This window comes from Mustelus asterias, chromosome 12, assembly GCF_964213995.1.
Source record: "Mustelus asterias chromosome 12, sMusAst1.hap1.1, whole genome shotgun sequence".
In the NCBI taxonomy this organism is placed as follows: domain Eukaryota; kingdom Metazoa; phylum Chordata; class Chondrichthyes; order Carcharhiniformes; family Triakidae; genus Mustelus; species Mustelus asterias.
The window spans coordinates 21,739,617-21,758,647 of NC_135812.1; positions in this window are offsets into that span (position 1 = coordinate 21,739,617).

Consider the following 19,031-nt stretch of genomic DNA (forward strand, 5'->3'; position numbering starts at 1 on the left):
TAAATAACTAGATAACCTTTCTAAATAACTAAAGTACTAAATAAAGATGAGTTTTTGAGTGTAATAGGGTGAGAATGTATGTTTCTGACTCACTCCCAGGCTCAGGGTGATCACTCAGTCACCCTCACCCACTGTGAACAGGTGAGAGTGCATGATGGAGAGTGTTTGTGAGGAACATAGGAATTAGGAGCGAGAGTAGGCAATTCAGCCCTGCGAGCCCACTCCGCCATTCTATATGATCATGGCTGACCTCCATCTCATTCTAACTCCACTTTCCTGCCTTTTCCCCATAGTCCTTTATCCCACTTTTAATCAAATATTTATCTATCTCTTTCTTGAATCCATTGATTGATTTGGCATCCACTGCGCTCTGGGGCAGCGAGTTCCATAGATTCACAACCCTCAGTGCGAAGTAGCTTCTCCTTATCTCTTGAACCTCCTCCCTCTTACTCTATAACTATGACCTCTTGTCCTAGACTGTTCTGGAAGGGGGAACATTTGGTTAACATTTACTTTATCAATCCTGTTGAGTATTTTATATACCTCAATCAAATCCCCCCCCTCATTCTTCGGTACTCCAGCCCAAGCTACTCAACCGCTCCTTCAAACCTGGAATCAATCGAGTGAACCTCTTCTGAACCGCCTCCAGTGCCACCACATCCTTCCTCAAAGAAGGTGACCAAAACTGAACACAATACTCCAAGTGTGGTCTCACCAATGCCTTATACAAGTGTAACAACACTTCTCTGCTTTTATACACTGGACCCTTTGCAATAAATGCCAAGATTCCATTTGCCTTCTTTATAACATTCTGCACCTGCAAACCCAGTTTCTGAGACTCGTGCACAAGGACACCCAGATCCTTCTGTACAGATGCCTTTTGAATCTGTTTTTCATTTGAATAGTAATTTGCCCTTTCATTTTGCCAGCCAAAATGGATAACCTCGCATTTCTCCACATTAAACTTCATCTGCCAGATTTTGGCCCATTCCCATAGCCTGTCAATATCCATTTGTCAACTTTTTATCTCCTCAACACAGTCTGCTTTTCCACCTATTTTCATGTTGTCAGCAAATTTTGCTATTTTGCACTCAGTCCCTGCTTGAGGGTGAGTGAGAACCCTGGTACTGGGCATGAACTAGACTTATGGACGTATTCTGCCCCAGTGCTCTCTCGTCACTCCCCCTCACACTCTCCACCCCCTCACAGACTCCACCCCTCACACACTCTCCAGCCTCCTCACACACTCTATACCCTCCTCACACACTCTACCCCCCTCACAGACTCTCCACCCCCCTCACACACACTCCACCCCCCTCACACACACTCCACCCCCCTCACACACACTCCACCCCCCTCACACACACTCACCCCCTCACACACATTCCATCCCCCTCACACACACTCCACCCCCCTCACACACACTCCACCCCCCTCACACACACTCTCCCCCTCACACACACTCCCCCCTCACACACACTCCCCCCCTCACACACACTCCCCCCTCACACACTCCACCCCCCTCACACACACTCCACCCCCCCTCACTCACACTCCTCCCTCACACACTCCACCCCCCCTCACACACACTCCACCCCCTCACACACACTCCACCCCCCTCACACACACGCCACCCCCCTCACACACACGCCACCCACTCACACACGCTCCACCCCCCTCACACACGCTCCACCCCCCTCACACACGCTCCACCCCCCTCACACATGCTCCACCCCCCTCACACACACTCCACCCCCTCACACACACTCCACCCCCCTCACACACACTCCACCCCCCTCACACACACTCCACCCCCCTCACACACACTTCACCCCCCTCACACACACTCTCACCCTCCTCACACACACTCTCCCCCCTCACACACACTCCACCCCCCTCACACACACTCCACCCCCCTCACACACACTCCACCCCCCTCACACACACTCTCACCCTCCTCACAAACACTCTCCCCCCTCACACACACTCCACCCCCCTCACACACACTCCACCCCCCTCACACACACTCTCCCCCTCACACACACTCCCCCCTCAGACTCTTCACCCACTTACACTCCCCACTCTCTCGCATACTCCACCCCCTCACACTCTCCACCCTCTCACACACACTCCACCCCACTCACATACTCTCTCACCCTCCTTACACACACTCCACCCCCCTCACACACACTCCACCCCCCCTCACACACACTCCACCCCCTCACACACACTCTCCCTCTCACACACACTCTCCCCCCTCACACCCACTCCCCCCCTCACACACTCTCCACCCTCACACCCACTCCCCCCCTCACACACACTCCCCCCCTCACACACTCTCCCCCCCTCACACACTCCATGCCATCACACACTCTCCTCCCTCACACACTCTCCCCCTTCAGACTCTCCACCCCACTTACTCTCCTCACTCTCTCGCATACTCCACCCCCTCACACTCTCCACCCTCTCACATTCTCCACCCTCTCTCACACACTCTCCACCCCACTCACACACACACTCCCCCTCACACTCTCCACCCACTCACACACTCCACCCACTCACACACTCCACCCCCTCACACACTCTCTCCCCCCTTGCTCACTCCATCCCCCTCACATAGACTCCATCTCCTCACAGACTCTCCACCCCCTCACACAGCCTCTCCCCCTCACACACTCCACCCCCTCACACACTCCAACTCTCTCACATACTGCTCTCCCTCACAGATTCCACCCCCCTCACACACTCTCCATCCCCCTCACACACTCCACCCCCCTCACACACTCTCCATCCCCCTCACACACTCCACCCCCCTCACACACTCTCCATCCCCTCACACACTCCACCCCCCTCACACACTCTCCATCCCCTCACACACTCCACCCCCCTCACACACTCTCCATCCCCTCACACACTCCACCCCCTCACACACTCCACCCCCCTCACACACTCCACCCCCCTCACACACTCTCCACAATCACACTCTCAAGGTAGAATTTTCTCGTCCCGCCCACCAAGGGAATTGTAGCAGGTGGGACACGGATCATGCAAAGGTCTGTTGACCTCGGGCGGGAATTTCCAGCCTTGGAGTGACCACGGTCAGAAAATCCCACCCTCACTCTCTCCCTCTCACTCTCCTTCTCACTCTCTCTCCGACCTCTTTCCCTCTCACTCCCCATCACATTGCCACTCTCTCTCTGCCTCACAATTTACTCCGCCACACACACAATCTCTCCCCTCCTACACACACAGTCTGCCACACAATCTCTTCCAGCCATTCACTCACAGATGCCAGCAGAACCCGCCCTTCAGCACCTGGCACCTATGCACCCCAGCACCTCCAGTCCTTGAGCCCCGGTGGCAGCACCTCAGCTCACTAGGCCCCACACCCTGGCACTTCTGCTCCCTGAGCCCCGCATCCCCAACACCTCCTGCCACCTAGACCTTGCGCCCTGGCACCTCAGCTTGCTGGGCCCCACACCCTGGCATCTCTGCTCCACAGGCTCCACACCCCAGTACCTCTGCTCCCTGGGTCCCACATCCCAGTAGCTCCACTCCCTAGGCCCTATGTCCTGGTACTTACATTCCTCGGATCCCCAGGCCCCAAACTGACTGCCGCTAGTGTTCGCTGATCCTCCTCCAATCACATTGTTTCTCGCCCATATTCGCTGTTCTCTGTGCCCTGGGGACCCTGGATCAAATCCTACCACTGCAGATGATGAAAGTTAAATTCAATAAAAATCTGGAATTAAAAGTCTAATGATGACCACGAAACCTTTGTCGATTATCATAAAAATCCATCTGGTTCACTAATGTCCTTGAGGGAAGGGAATCTGCCATCCTTACCTGGTCTGGCCTTCACGTGAATCCAGACTCACAGCAATGTGGTTGACTCTTAATTGCTCCCTTAAGGGCAATTAGGGATAGGTAATAAATGCTATGTCCAATTAACAAATAAAAAAAAATAAAGCAAGCATGGGAAAGAAATGGCCTGTGTTTGGAGGAGTAGCTCCATGCAGATTCTCCCATTCAAACTTACCCGTTTGACCGGCATTTCTGAAGCTGGATTTGAGGGTGACATCGGGTGGTTTTAAGGGCCGCATTCGGCCCTTGGGTCACATGTTGGACTAAGATAATGAATTGACTTGCCCTGAGGAAATAAACTTGTTAAGTTCATTTATTAGTGTCACAAGTAGGCTTACATCAAAACTGCAATGAAATTACTGTAAAAATCCCCAGTTGCCACACTCTGGCGCCTGTTCGGATACACTGAGGGAGAATTTAGCATGGCCAACGCACCTAACCAGCTTGTCTTTGGAGTATGGGAGGAAACCGGAGCACTCAGAGGAAACCCACGCAAATACGGGGAGAACGTGCAGACTCCGCACAGACAGTGACCCAAGCCGGGAATCGAACCCGGGTCTGTGGCACTGTGTAACCACTGTGCCACTGCACTGCCTTTCATGATAGCGAGGGAAAGTGTTGATGATTTTTTTCAGATTTCTCACACCACGTCATTTACCACTCACAAGTGTGTGGTAAATGACCTTCTCAAATAAGCATCTGTACAATCCTGTTTTCATGATTCAGACATTTTTACAAACTCATTAAAGGTATTATAATCTATATGGTACGTTGGCCAAAAGTGGGTGACTTCCTAAACCAGTTATATTCCAGCTGAAACCTGGAAATCAGTGCCAGTGCTTTCAAAAACAAACCTGAACTGATTTCACCCCAATTTCAACTTGGATGCATTTTCAATATAAGCCATTAAGTGAACTGCAAGCTAATGTTCTGGGGACCCAGGTTCGAATCCCAGCACGGCAGACGGTGGAATTTGAATTCAATAAAAAATATCTGGAATTAAGAATCTACTGATGGCTGTGAAACCATTGTCGATTGTCAGAAAAAACCCATCTGGTTCACTAATGTCCTTTAGAGAAGGAAATCTCCCGTCCTTACCTGGTCTGGCCTACATGTGACTTCACAATCACAGCATTGTGGTTGACTCTCAACTGTCCTCCCAGGGCAACAAAGGATGGGCAATAAATGCTGGCCAGCCAATGACGCCCATGTCCCATGAATGAATAAAATAAAGTGCATGAACCATGCTACAAGTTCAACCACTCTGTGCACTATAGACATTCTTGTACCACATCTATCCATTCTGCAATGTGTCCCCAGTACTCTTTCGATTTAAACCTATTTCCCCTAAACAAATATATGTAGGCAACATGTAAATATTCACCATGGTACGGAAAGCATGCAACATTTGATTAGCTACACTCAATCTACTGTGTGTGGCTATTTGAGATACTAAGTGCAGATAATATCATTGAGTTAACAATGGTCGAAGAGCCAATAAAGTTCTTCACTCTGAATGATATGTTTTTATTTAAAAGGCTGGTTCAACAATCTCCGCAACATATTTCCTTCATTTCTAGATACATAATTCGATATGGAACACAATTTGAATGGATTCAAAATAAAGCCAGTGAAGCAAAGCTAAGCAAAGGATTCTAAAATGCTGGAGGAACTTTGCTTAATTTTCCATGAAGGTTTATTTGTGTAAAAAGATTTTTAAAAACTGCTGTTTCTGTGTTTTTATTAAAGCCGCGCACTCACATTTCCAACTGCACTACATTCTTGTCTTTCTCCCTCCCTGTATCGCAGATCCTGAGCTCTCGAATCCCTTGCTCGTCCTCATCAGAAGGTAATACTAATCAATGTTCAACTATATCTTTTCAAATAATTATCGTGTATTAAACTTTACTCATGACTGTATAATTTCCTCATATGCATAATCGTATTTGGCTTTCTTATGACTGCAAGAAAAACGATCTTACCCAGGGCAAGTTAATCCTCATTTATTGAATGTCAAACACATTTAAATATATAAAAGATATCTATCTTGAGAGGTGTGTGAAACATCTGTAGAATGATTGTTTAAAACAAATCCGGGTGCACAGAATTGTGACATAGGTATGTGCAATTGAACAATATACTCCTGTTACAGTTTAAGCAGTTAATTTCTTTTCATTTTCTTCATTAATGTGACGGTATAAGTGAATCAAATGTTTATAGGAGGTTCAGTCCCTCCAACAAACACCCAAATAGTCAATTAGGAAGGAACATTATAGGGGTATATGGAAGATAACATACAGCTGAGAAATGGTAAATCTGGGACACTACCTCAAATTATGTGATTGGGTCAAAATTCTGGAACTCCATTCCTAACAGCACTATGGGTGTACCTGTGGTTAGCACTGCTGCCCCACAGTGCCAGGGACCCAGGTTCGATTCCCGGCTTGGGTCACTGTCTGTGTGGAGTTTGTACGTTCTCCCCGTGTCTGCGTGGGTTTCCTCCGGGTGTTCTGGTTTCCTCCCACTGTCCGAAAGACCTGCAGGTTAGGTGCGTTGGCCATGCTAAATTCTCCTTCAGTGCACCTGAACAAGCACCAGAATGTGGCGACTAGGGGATTTTCACAGCGACTTCATCGCAGTGTTAATGTAAGCCTACTTGTGACTAATAAATAAACTTTACTTTACTTTTTACACCTCAGGGACTACTGCGATTCAAGATGGCCACTCACCACTACCTACTGAAGGGCAAATTAAGGATAGGTAATAAATGCTGGCCTTGCCAGCGATGCCCACATCCTGTGAATGAATCTAAAAAGTATATACATAGGAATGGGAGAAGGCCATTCAGTTTCTCCAGCCTGTTCCATTCTTCAATTAGATCATAGCTGCCGTGTATCTCAACTCCATCAATCCACCTTTGTTCTGTCATCCTTACATCCTTGCCTAACAAAAAATTATTCAATCTCCGGTTTGAAATTTCAGTTGACCCCAGCCTCAACATTTAATTTTGGAGGTGGGGGGAGAAGAGATCCTGGTTTCTACTATGCTTTGTGTGAAAAAATGTTTCCTGACATTAGCCCCATTTACCCCTCCAATCATTTTGAACATCTCACTTAGATCTTCCCTTAATCTTCGATACTCGAGGGAATATAAAACCAGTTTATGCAACCTCATAATTTAATCCTTTTAGGCCGATTTATATCATGATATTGCAACCGGACAGTGTTCATTTCTGAGTGTCACAAGTAGCCTTACATTAACACTGCAATGAAGTTACTTTGAAAATCCCCTAGTCGCCACACTCTGGCAGCTGTTCAGGTACGCTGAAGGAGAGCTTAGTATAGCCAATGCACTTATCCAGCACGTCTTTCAGATTGTGGGAGGAAAGCGGAGCACCCGGAGGAAACCCACGCAGATACAGGGAAAACGTATGCAGACTCCACATCGACAGAGACCCAAGCCAGGAATTGAACCCAGGTCCCTGGTGTGTGAGGCAGAAGTGCTAAACCATTGTGCCACCATGCTGCCCCTAATTGGTGTAAGGTAACCTAAGAACAGAAGCCATGATTTTTTTTCATTACACAAAGACTGAGCGCATTTGGAATGAGCTTATGTGTTGGATACTGGAAGCAAGGACTCAGACACAGTGGCACAGTGGTCAGCACCGCTGCCTCACAACACCAGGGACCGGGTTCAATTCCCGGCTTGGGTCATTGTCAGTGTGGCGTTTGCGCATTCTCCCCGTGTCAGCATGGGTTTCCTCCGGATGCTCTGGTTTCCTCCCACAGTCCAAAGGTGTGCGGGTTAGGTTGATAAATTTCCCCTTAGTATCAGGGAGGACTAGCTAGGATAAATGCATGGGGTTATGGGGATAGGGCCTGGGTGGGATTGTGGCTGGTGCAGACCTGATGGGCCGAATGGCCTCCTCCTGCACTGTAGGATTCTATGATTAGGGATTATTAATTGTGCTGGCATAACTGATGCTTGTTACACAGGTTTTGCGTAGTGAGCTCCGATGCAAAACCTGCTGGGATTCAGCTGAGCTGCTGGCGGAGAACCAACTCTTCCTGGTGGCCAGTGTTGGAGAAACCACCAGGTTTGTCCATGGATTGCTGTCAGCAGTGTCAGGCCTGTGATTTAGAAACTGATGATGCCAGTGCAGGTCCCACAGGAGTAGCCATAACTGGATGTGCTTCTTATCTGGATATACTAGCTGGTCAGGGAAATTGCCTTTTCACATTTGTGTCAGTCTAGCCTTTTCTTACAAATCCATTCCAAATTCACTTACTTGATCACTGGGCATGTTGACAATCCAAACCTTTTGTTGCATTTCAATTTTGCAACTTATTATGCCCAGATTTTGAAGTAAATGTTCTGTTACCACACATCAATAAGAGTCATAGTAACCCCATAGTGCAGAAGGAGGCCATTCGGCCTATCAAGTCTGCTCTGTCACTCCTTCAGAGTATCCCACTCAGGCTCTATCCATATGTACCCTATGTATTTACCCCGCTAATTCTCCTAACTTACACATCTTGGATGTGGAATTGCCGGCGTTGGACTGGGGTAGGCACAGTAAGTAGTCTCACAACACCATGTTTAAAGTCCAACAGGTTTATTTGGTAGCACGAGCTTTTGGAGCATCTTGGGACACTAAGGAGCAATTTAGCATGGCAAATCCACCTAACCAGCATGTCTTTCGGACTGTGGGAGGAAACCGGAGCACCCGGAGGAAACCCACGCAGACACAGGGAGATCGTGCAAACTCCACACAGCAACCCAAGCCGGGAATTGAACCTGGGTCCCTGGCACTGTGAGGCAGCAGTGCTAACCACTGTGCCACCGTGCCACCGGCAAGACATTTTTTTTCTGTATTTGTCCATCAGGAGCACTCCTATGCTAACTTTGAGGGGAAATTAAATAATGAATAAATCATGAGGGATTTGCAAAGAGAGTCACAGAATGTGCAGTTTATTTGAAATATCCAATTTTTGAGATGGCAATTTATTTAGTGGGAGTTGTAGCTTTCTTAGTAGTTCCCTTTCTAGATTGAGCTCTCCCCCACCCGCCTGCTACCCCCACCCCATCTGGCCTTGCCATCAAGACAACAATACCCCCCATTGCCACCCCTCCCTCACCCCTGGCCTCACGCCCGACTTTACCAAGTTTTCGCGCCCGGAAATGGGCGCAACTTGATGGTAAAATCGGGCCCCCAGAGTCCGGTCACGATATTGGGCAGGATTCTCTGTCCTCTCTGTGGCGTGTTTTTCGGAAGCGGGAGGTGTCCTGTCATTAGTCGACAGCAGGATCTATTGGTCCCTGCTGCTGTCAGTGGGATTTCCCATTGAATCTACCTCACCCCGCCGGGAAATCCGTGGTGGGGGTTGCGCCATCGGTGGGACCGGAAGATCCCGCCGGCGGGAAGAGTGGGAAAATCCTGTCCAACGATACAGGATTTATCATTAGTGGTTTTGTGGAAAAGTTAAAAATGAGAACGCGGCCCAGGTTTTCTCTCCCGAGTCAGGGGGTGGGAGCTGAGGAATCTCCTGGTTTGCCGCACCCACTTTGAGAGAAACTTGCCCAAATGACGGGATCTTGACTCTGGAGGTAAGTGCAGTTTTTGGGCCCTCTTCCCTCAGACACAGGGATCACCGAGCGCCAAGGTGGGCTATTTAAAGGGCCCACCTACATCCTTGGTCCCAGTTGTTTTTGTTAACTATTAGGCCCCTCAAGCTCTCACCCCAGACACTCACGTACCCCCCCCCCCACTACCCCCATGCCAACTAATACCAACTCATCGCCTCCAACCCACCCCCAATGGACCCTTATATCCTTCATGCCAATCCGTGCCCCCATCCACCCCCAAGGGTGCTCAGTCCCGATGCCAATAACGTCAACACATGCCAACCCCACCCACTGCTCTTTGCTCTTCCATTCTCCATGCTAACTCATCAAGTAGTCATCATGATCAGACCTCAGAAGCCAATTCAGATTAAATCAAATGAACGTTTAAATATCTATTACAACCTTTGCCGTACAAAATACTCCCATTCATAAAAGCTCATTCAAAACATTTAAATACCCCCAAGTATGTAATCCATTATAAAAGCAGACTTTTTTTGCAACCCCACACCAGAGAGTTAATCCTTTAATGACCTCTTTGAGCTGTCAATCAAATTGAGTATTTGGGGGCCCCTACTGGATTAATTGTAGGTTATGAAAAGTAGTCAAGCATTAATAATGACATAATGAAAGCCCATTACGTAATTTCAACAGTTATTGTAACTGTTGTAAAATAACAGATATTTTTCAACCCTCAATGACACATCCCAGAGTATTTGTTTTTTTTTAATCTTCAGAGGGCTGGGTCTTCAAATAATTTCAGAGCTTGACAGTTCTGCAGGCCCTATCCTCTCTTCAAGAGCATTTGCGACCACTCTAAAAATTTACGTCTCCCCAACATGGAATGAAGCCCTTGCTGCAGCAAAAATGGGTCCATTTAAACTCTGCACTAAATTAAAATGACTCTACTGAGTTTGGGTTTCCCTCCTGTGTGAGTAATACTCCACCCCTTTGCCCCCTTATCAGTGAAAATGGGATCTGTCGGAAATGGGGGTGGAATTTCCAGATCCAAATCTTGCCCTCAATTTTGGAATCTCCGCAAAATTTCCATGACTCCGCGAAAATCCGGGCCTGAGCAGTTGTCTGTCAGGCGGCAAGCGAATGAGCGCTGTGCAGTAAGTAGCGACCAGTTCCAGCAACGTAGGCGGGAATCTGGGAATAGTCACCTGTACTTAACTCAGCCACGTGACATGTGGTGCAAAGTGAAGCGAAAGGGAAGAAAGCAAAACACTTTCAAGAAAAGAATAGCAATTGTCTCCCCACCGCTCAGCCAGCAAATGCATAGTCTGGGGTAAAACTGAGACATACAAATCAAGGAGGATCTCAGACTCAATTCCCACTTCCCTCTTCATTCTCAAGTCTCAGGACTGCAGCTGAGATGCTACACTTGACTTTTGGATCCGAATGCTGTACAGGATAACCACCATCTGTGGGCTCATTTTCCTGACCCGTATTCAGGGATAACCTGCTGGAAAGTGCCCACTTGTGAGCGATGGGCAAAGAGGAAGTGGGACTCAGGTGCGACAACCCCCACAGTTGAATAGCTTGCTGACAGATGCCATTTTGGCGCGCAGTTAAAAAATGGTCACTCGCACGCAGCACTGAATACCTGCCGGTGTGCGTGGAACTGCACTCCAGCGGGAGTTAGTACTATCAGCAGGTTAAGTGGCTGTCCTCTAGGTTCACTGCCACCTGCTGGGATCAGCCACTCACTGTGTCTCGCTTCTGTTTCTGATCGTCCCCTCCCCATCTCATGTCCATTGCAGGCCTGAGTGCATCATCGGGATCATGTTTTTCACAAGTGAAGCAAACTGAAATGTCTTCTCTGTTCGACTCACTTAGCAACGGACCATTACAAAATGTATTTGAATAAAATGAGAATATTTTTGAAAGAAGATTAGTATTTGCAAACATGAACACTTTATTCTCACTGCCTTTATCACATCAATGGATATTTTCAGAAATGTGTGATACTCTTTTCAATCTTGTGCAAGGTGGATGGGGAGAGAGGGATGTGAGAACTGATATATCTCACTGGTGTATAATTCCCACTGCTGGCATGAATTAATTAACAAATGAATCTCGCTGTTTATTGAACTACTCTAGTAATCTTGTTACACCTGTTTGCATACATCTTAATGACCCTTTTTTACCTTGTACAGTTACACACACAAAAAAACTTTACGTGAAATGATCTTAAGCCTGACATCCTTTTATTGTGAGGTAACCTGGCAAAGCTCCAAACTGCGAGTTGGATGAGTCTAAAGACCAACTTCAGCCTTTAGTCTGACAGCCAAGCCAGTTTGAACCCCTGAAGAGAGAACAGATGTGCAGATTTGATGACTGAATCCTACGCAAATGTCTTCTGTTGCCCCTCGCCACCTCTGCATCCCAGGGGCAGCTTAGCCTTCACACTGCTGTTTTTCCCCTCCCTGCCTATTGTGTGAGGACGAGCAAAAGAAATCATAAGGTTTTAAAAGCCCTCTGGAGAGAGCAAGGGACAGACACAGACATGATGTGAGAACTATTCACTTGAGAGAGAGAGAGAGAGAGAGAGAGAGAGAAAGAAATGGGAGGGGGTAAGGGTGGAGGTGCGAGAGAACAAGAACCAAATATTCATTATGAGACAACAATCCAGAGATAAAGGGCGGAATTTTACTGGCACATCCGCCCGAGGGTCTACGATCCTGCCCAAGGCCAATGGAGAATGCTGTTCTCCGAGCCTCCCACCCTCCCGGAATTGGGGCGGGCATGTCAGTAAAATTCCGGCCAAAGAGTGACAGATGGACAGCTAGAAAAAAGGTTAGCATGTACATGACTACGGAAGTTGATACAGAAATTGGGCGGCACGTTGGCACAGTAGTTAGTACTGTTGCCTCACAGCGGCCAGAGACCCAGAATCAATTCCGGCCTCAGACAGTGAACTTTTTCGGTGTGGAGTTTACACATTCTCCTCGTGTCTGCGTGGGTTTCCTCCGGGTGCTCCGGTTTCCTCCCACAGTCCAAAGATGTGCAGGTTAGGTTGATTGGCCATGCTAAATTGCCCCTTAGTGTCAGGGGGATTGGCAGGGTAAATACATGGGGTTAGGGGGATAGAGCCTGGGTGGGATTCTGGTCAGTGCAGACTCGATGGGCCAAATGGCCTCCTTCTGCACTGTAGGGATTCTATTCTATTCTATGAAATGCAGTCACACTGGAGAGAATTCATCAATCAAACAACTTGTCGAACTTGTGTACTGTTTTGTTTCCAAAGTCTACCCTTCCGCAGTCGTTTTCATAACCTCCTTGATTAACATTAAAGTGGCTGACGAGGTAGGATTGAAACAGGAAAATAGTATTAAAGAATTGCAATCAGCATTTTGTTTTCATGTATGAGAAGATAAATGTGAGCATTAGAGTACAATAAAACTTGTTCCTGTTACCCAGGGATAAATAGTTTAGTCCAAAAGTGCAGTCTATATTCATTATACCCTTGGGTAACTATCACTTACCAATACATTTCCAAAGGTTACTGTTAGCCAGACCAGTCATCACCTCGGAGGATATTAGTCCTTTTGAATGATGGTGGTAGACGCAGTACTTTTCCTTGTATTGCCTTTTAGCATCACTTACCGAAGGCTTTTGTCTGTTGATGTGATAGAATGAACAACATTGGAGGTTATTATAGCCTTAAACTAAAAGCTCAAATGGGATTTGTTAAAATGCAACCTTTCAAATAGATTTAATGATAAGCGCAAAGATGTTTGAAGTGAGAGTCTTAACCATTTGGGCCCATAAAAAGTTAAATGGCAAGGACCACATTTCATTTTAGAATAACGCCATGTCATTTAAAAAAAGTTTAAAGTTTATTTATTAGTCATAAGTAAGACTTACATTAACACTGCAGTGAAGTTATTGTAAAATTCCCATCGTCACCACAGTCCCGTGCCTGTTCGGGTCAATTCACCTAACCAGCACGTCTTTCAGAATGTGGGAGGAAACCGGAGCACCCGGAGGAAACCCACGTAGACATGGGGAGAATGTGCAAATTCCACACAGACAGTGACACAAGCCAGGAATCGAACCCGGGTCCCTGGCGCTGTGAAGCAGCAGTGCTAACCACTGTGCTGCCTATTTTCTATCTATATCAATTATTTTTGGTGAGGAAAGCTGGTATTTCTGCTTCAGCCCCTTTGGAAGAAACTGGCTGAGTGGAGTGTCTGAATCCAAACACTCTTAAGGATTCTAAACTGGCACGCACAGTGAGATGACAAGGTAATTAACAGTTCTGAATTATGACGGAGTGTTTGCTGATTTTCCCTCACACACTGGGGCTCAGTAACTCCTCCTAGCTAGTTTCCCGAATGATGCCTTCAACATTCATCATTATTCAATTATTCAGAAGAATCGACAGAAAATATTCAGGCTCTGTTGTGACTAATGATGCCAAAACTTTCTTCTTAAGAATTTGATCAGAAACTCACAACAGGCGGGAGGATCTCAGACATGCAGTGATTTAAACGTTAGCTGATTTATAGGGGGTCTTATAGGTAACCTCAGAGCCCCTAGATGAAGCAAACAAAATGAGTTCTGTTCCTAAATTACAACACATATGCACATATGTCCTTGCACGTGTGTCCTTACATGTGTATGTGTGTGTATGCCTTTGCCTTTGTGTGTGTGTTTGCATGGATGTTTCATAGAATCCCTACAGTGCAGAAGGAGACCATTCAGCCCATCGAGCCTGCACTGACAACAATCCCACCCAGGCCCTATCCTTGTAACCCCAAGTAATCCCCCTGACACTAAGGGGCAATCCCACCCAGACCTGTTCCCAGTAACCCCAAGTATTTACCCTGCTAATCCCCCTAATCTACACATCTCGGGACACTAAGGCGCAATTTATCATGGCCAATCCACCTAACCTGCACATCTTTGGGCTGTGGCAGGAAACTGGATCACCCGGAGGAAACCCACGCAGACATGGGGAGAATATGCAAAGTCCACACAGACAGTCACCCGAGGCCAGGATTGAATCCAGGTCCTTGGCACTGTGAGGCAACAGTGCTAACCACTGTGCCACCATGCCACTCCAAGATGCACACATGTTTGCATGTGTGTACATGCGTGTTTGCATGAATACTTGCATGTATGTGTTTGCATGAATATTTGCATGTATATGTGTATGTGCTTGCATGGATATTTGTATGTGTGTATGTGTTTGCATGTATGTATTTGTGTGTGTGCGTGCATGTGTGCAGATTTGGGTGTCAATGTGTTTGCATGTACATTTGTGTACATAAGTATGTGTGGAGTAAGCCAACATTAGGATTGGTTTTAACATTCCCTCAAATAGCTTGCCATCTTGGCTCGTGTATGACGAATAACCACTTGTTTTCGGTCCTGGAAGGCAACAGATGTACTTCAGCAACAATTAACTCCAAGAAAGGAGGAGGAGGTGAGGGAAGAGATGTTGGCAAAAACAAACTAACAATTTAATTTATTCTGTGTAGAGCAATTAATGTTGAGTCACTTAGACAACACTTCTGTGTGATGGCTTAAAAGCCTCTCCCAACAGATGAAGGGGTTTAAATCTACTCCCTTCCTTATTTGCTCTCCATATATTTATGTACGTATATAGCTGGCTAATTGGTGAGGTGTTAACTTACAATGTTCCATCAGTATTCATCCATGTAATCAGCTGAGAAGGATAGAAGATGGTGCTCATGGGTGTATAATTATCTTCCTGCATTTGGGTGCTGGTTTTGGAGCATATAGAGACAATGATAAGATGTTTTAATAGATGTGTGTGTGTGCGTGTGTGCTTGTAGTGTTTTTTTACATTGTGTATTTAATGGGTTCCCATCGTAGTACAGAGATTTTTTACTTGCAGTGCCTGGGTTCAAATCCAGCAGTCATCTTCTCTGTGTGTTAGTCATGAGTTCAAAGCTAAGTGAAATGGACTTGCAGGGATTTCCATTCTGTCCTTTGAAGAAATGGGTCTACAACATAATGGTGCATTTAATTAAGTAGGATCAAGATTATCCTGCAATTTTGGCAAAATCGCAAAGGTTCCCAGTGCAGGAAACCAAAATGTCAGACAGGTGCAGCAGAAGGCGACGTTTCTAAGCCCTACACAAAGGTGCGTTGATGAGATTGTTTAGACAGAGAGCTCTACACTGCCTCTTGCGGTTATTGAATGTAGTTTAGGATTGCTTGATGTGGGAATGTTCCCTGAATATTAATATAACCATTTAACTCATGTTATACCTAGCCTGGGAGAGTTTACTGAAGGTACTGAAAGGAAAGAACAGAAAAGTATCACAGAGACGGACGTTTTTCATGATGATGAGGACAAAGATTTATCAAAGAAATATAAATGAGCAAAACATTGGTGAGAAGGAATGAGTCTGTATCTGTCATTGTCGACACGAGAGAGTGTTAGCAGTGTTTCTGGAACTTAGTGGCATTGTATTCATTGTTAATTATTGCATAGTTAGTTCTGTGTCCAGCTACTTTCTGGTGACTCACATCAGTTAGGGTGAAATCACAGAAATGACAGAAACCCTATAGTGCAGAAAGAGGCCATTTGGCCCATCGTGTCTGCACCGACCACAATCCCACCCAGGCCCTACCCACATATCCCTGCATATTTTACCCGCTAATCCCTCTAATCTACGCATCCCAGGACACTAAGGGGCAATTTTAGCATGGCCAATCAACCTAACCCGCACACCTTTGGACTGTGGGAGGAAACCGGAGCACCCTGAGGAAACCCACGCAGACACGAGGAGAATGTGCAAACTCCACACAGACAGTGACCCAAGCCAGGAATCGAACCCGGGTCCCTGGAGCTGTGAAGCAGCAGTGCTAACCACTGTGCTACCGTGCCGCCCCTAAGGAAGGGATAAAATGTAGAGTTTGGTGCACTCAACAAAGGTTAATCACAAAAGGCACTTGATTTACTTAGTGTAGCAACGGAAAAAGAAATTAGAAAAGGGAATGGTGAGGTTGATTGTTGAATTCCCACCCCCATACTGCAAAAAAAATCTCCTCCCTTCCTCCTCCCCCAGTGGTGATCTGGGCTGCCTAACCCTTCATCACCTGGTTACATTAATGGAAGTGAGGCCTAGAAAGAAAGGCTGGTTTACCTGCTGCTGACCCCAGGAGTTGACAGGAATCCCACTGATGATCCGTCTCTTCGCTTACCTCTGGACCTTGGCTTATTCTGAAGTTTTAATAAAATTTTCAGTGCCAATATTCAGAATATTGCCCTTTTGCTCCTCTTTATCTGCTTTTCAAGACTTGAGTACAATAATCTAGCTTGGGACTCTGGTGCAGTACTGAAGAACTACTGTACCATCAGTGGTGACATCTTCCAGGTAAAGCATTAACCTGAGGGATCATCTGGTCTCTCAGGTGGATCGAAGATAAATTCACGACTATTTTGAAGAAGAACCCCGGAGTCATCCTCAATGTCCTGGCCAATAATTATGCCTCACGCAACACTATAAAAAACAGATTATTTGGCCATTACCACATTGATGTCTGTGGGAGTTTGCATAAATTAACTGCTGCATTTCTTATTACAGTAGTGACTACATTTCGAAAATAAAGTATTTCATTGGCTGTAGAGTGATTTGCAACAACCAGTGGTCATTAAAGGTGTGATGTAAGTGCAAATCTCTCTTCTTTCCTTTTTTTTTGCTTATCTTCCTCTGTGTGGTGGAGATCCCACCCACTTTATAATAGAATCATAGAATCCCTACAGTGCAGGAGGAGGTCATTCGGCCCATCGAGCCTGCAAAGAACAAAGAACAATACAGCACAGGAACAGGCCCTTTGGCCCTCCAAGCCCGTGCTGCTCCCTGGTCCAAACTAGACCATTCTTTTGTATCCCTCCATTCCCACTCCGTTCATGTGGTTATCTAGATAAGTCTTAAACGTTCCCAGTGTGTCCGCCTCCACCACCTTGCCTGGCAGCGCATTCCAGGCACCCACCACCCTCTGTGTAAAATACGTCCTTCTGATATCTGTGTTAAACCTCCCCCCCTTCACCTTGAACCTATGACCCCTCGTGAACGTCACCACCGACCTGGGGAAAAGCTTCCCACCGTTCATCCTTTCTATGCCTTTCATCATTTTATACATCTCTATTAAGTTTCCCCTCACCCTCCGTCTTTCCAGGGAGAACAACCCCAGTTTACCCAATCTCTCCTCATAACTAACTCCCCTCCATACCAGGCAACATCCTGGTAAACCTCCTCTGCACTCTCTCCAAAGCCTCCACGTCCTTCTGGTAGTGTGGCGACCAGAACTGGGCGCAGTATTCCAAATGCGGCCAAACCAATGTTCTATACATCTGCAACATCAGACCCCAACTTTTATACTCTATGCCCCGTCCTATAAAGGCACTGACAACAATCCCACTCACCTTTACAATAAGCCTGATCCAGGAAATTTCTCACTGATTGTGGTTTGGGGAGGGGAAATCCCACCTTGGCCCCAGAGTAAGTTGTTTCCTCATCATTCTTGGGATGTGGGTATCACTGGCATACTGGTATTTATTAATGATGGTGGGCCTTCTTCTGATACAACTGAGTGGCAAGCCTGGCCACTTCAGAGGAAGTTACCACTAACACAACTATGTTGGTGTTGCATGTTAGGTGTGCAGACACAGATAGAAAGAAACCCTACAGTGCAGAAGGAGGCCATTCGACCCATCGAGTGTGCACTGAGTACAACCCCACCCAGGCCCTATTCCCGTAACCCCACATATTTACCCTGCTAATCCCACTGACACTAGGGTCAATTTAGCATGGCCAATCAACCTAACGCGTACATCTTTGGACTGTGGGAGGAAACTGGAGCACCGGAGGAAACCCACACAGTCACGGAGAGAATGTGCAAACTCCACACAGACAGTGACTCATGCCGGGAATTGAATCCGGGTCCCTGGCGCTGTGAGGCAGCAGTGCTAACCACTGTGCCACCGTGCTACCCCTTTGAATTGGCAGTACTTGTTTTTTGAGCACTCTGAATGCCCTTAGAGCTGCAGCATGATGTCCATGGTGGGGACACATGCACTTGTGATGTGAAGCATGGTGAATGCCACCGTTGGCAAGCAGGCAATAAATGTCCACCACAAATTTCCACTCCACTAACAAGGCCTACAATGCAGTGTCAGAAAACCTGGGTGCACGTTCTCTCCCACGTGCAGCCATCCTTTGGTCCCAGGTAAGATTCAGGTCGCAGGAGCTTCTCCAGCCACAAGGCACCTCGCCTTTAAGCAGTGCAGGCTAGCTCTCAGTAGTGCCAGCAAGTATTGATTTTGGACCCCAAATGCAGCCAGTCAGCAGCACATTTCGATCTGCATGCATGTCGAAAGCAGCATGAGGATGACATTCCGCCTGCACTTCGTCCAACAGGCACAGGTTAATTCAACATCAAAATTCATTAACCTGTGGGGCGGCATGGTGCCAAGCACTGCTGCCACACAGCGCCAGGGACCTCAGTTTGATTCCCGGCTTGGATCACTGTTTGTGCAGAGTCTGCTGGTTCTCCCC